We start from the raw sequence: 2,021 nt of genomic DNA, 5'->3' as shown, positions 1-2,021 counted from the left end.
AAATAAATAATGAAACATGCTCAATTTGGTTAAATAATGCAAAAACAAAGTGTTGGAGAAGAAAGTAAAAGTGCAATATGTGCCAATATGTAAAAAAGCTAGCGTTTAAGTTCCTTGCTCAGAACATGAGAACATATGACAGCTGGTGGTTCAATATTCCCAGTTAAGAAGTTTTAGGTTGTAGTTATTATAGGAATTATGACGCATCGACTATTTCTCTCTATACCATTTGTATTTCATATACCGTTGACTATTGGATGTTCTAATAGTCACTTTAGTATTGCTAGCCTAATTTCAGGAGTTGATAGGCTTGAAGTCATAAACAGCGCTGTCAATCAATCATTGCTGAGAGCTGCTGGCAAACGCAGTCAAGTTTGAATGAATGCTTACGAGCCTGCTACTGCCTACCACCAGTCAGTCAGACTGCTCTATCAAATCATAGACTTAATTCTAATATAATAAACACAGAAAACGAGCCTTTGGTCATTAATATGGTCAAATCAGCAAACTATAATTTTGAAAACAAAACGTTTATTCTTTCTGTGAAATAGGGAACCGTTCCATATTTTATCGAGCGGATGGCAACCCTAACTCTAAATATTGCTGTTACATTGCACAACCTTCAATGTTATGTCATAATTATGTAACATTCTGGCAAATTAGTTTGCAACAAGCCAAGCGGCCCAAAGTGTTGCATATACCCTGACTCTGCGTGCAATGAACGCAAGAGAAGTGACACAATTTCCCCAGTTAATATTTCCTGCAAACATGAATTTCTTTTAACTAAATATGCAGGTTTAAAAAAATATACTTCTGTGTACTGATTTTAAGAAAGGCATTGATGTTTATGGTTAGGTACATTTGTGCAACCATTGTGCTTTTTTTTGCGAATGCGCTTTTGTTAAATCATCCCCCTTTTGGCGAAGCAGGTAGTGATTCGATGATAAATTAACAGGCACCGCACTGATTATATGCAATGCAGGACAAGCTAGTTAACCTAGTAATATCATCAACCATGTGTAGTTAACTAGTCATTATGTGAAGATAGATTGTTTTTTGTAAGATAAGTTTAATTCTAGCTAGCAACTTACCTTGGCTCCTTGCTGCACACACGTAACAGGTGGTGCAATGTAATCGGCCATAATCGATGTCCAAAAATTGACACGGGTATCGTAGGGATTGGACCAAAACGCAGCGGGAACGTGTAAACTCATCTTCTTATTTTATTAAAGAAGGAAAGCAAAAGAAACACGTATACAATAACAAACAACCTCTTTTACTGGTCAGGACGTGACAAAAATGCAGATTACCGATTGTTATGAAAACTTGAAATCGGCACTAATAAATCGGCCATGCCGATTAATCGGTCGACCTCTACTTTCAAAGAAAATAATACACAAAAGGTACGTGAAGACCTCTCATTTTGCTAACCTTACTACAATGGCAGTAAATATTTGTGAGAATTCGACAACTCATAATGAAAGGAAACATTAATATCACACCTTTTTCTGAAGTGAATGGTTTCACACACTATCTGCCTGAGAACAGCGTTGTTCTTCAATATTTACATTGCATGCAGTGTACCAGTGTAGGTTCCGTCCCTCTCTTCACCCCAACCCGGGCTCGAACCAGGGACCCTTGCACACATCAACAACTGACACCCACGAAGCATCGTTACCCGTCGCGCCACAAAATCGCAAGGGGAACAACCACTTCAGGTCTCAGAGCGAGTGACGTCACTGATTGAAACGCTATTAGCGCGCACCACCGCTAACTAACTAGCCATTTCACATCGGTTACAGCAGCATGAGTGAGGTTGATGGAAACTACAATTTCACTTTGTCACACAAACAAAATTACCCCAGCCACATTGGTTGCTGTAGTTTCATTCACCTCAGTCGATCTACAAGCATATAGCCTATTAGCTAGAAAACATTTTTTTTGGCAGTTTTACAGCTTATTTCCTGCAATTCTATACATTTTGCCATAGGGTGAGGAGAAATGTTGGCCGTTTTAAAGCT

This window comes from Salmo trutta, chromosome 18, assembly GCF_901001165.1.
Source record: "Salmo trutta chromosome 18, fSalTru1.1, whole genome shotgun sequence".
NCBI classification, from domain to species: domain Eukaryota; kingdom Metazoa; phylum Chordata; class Actinopteri; order Salmoniformes; family Salmonidae; genus Salmo; species Salmo trutta.
This window is presented reverse-complemented; position numbering follows the sequence as displayed.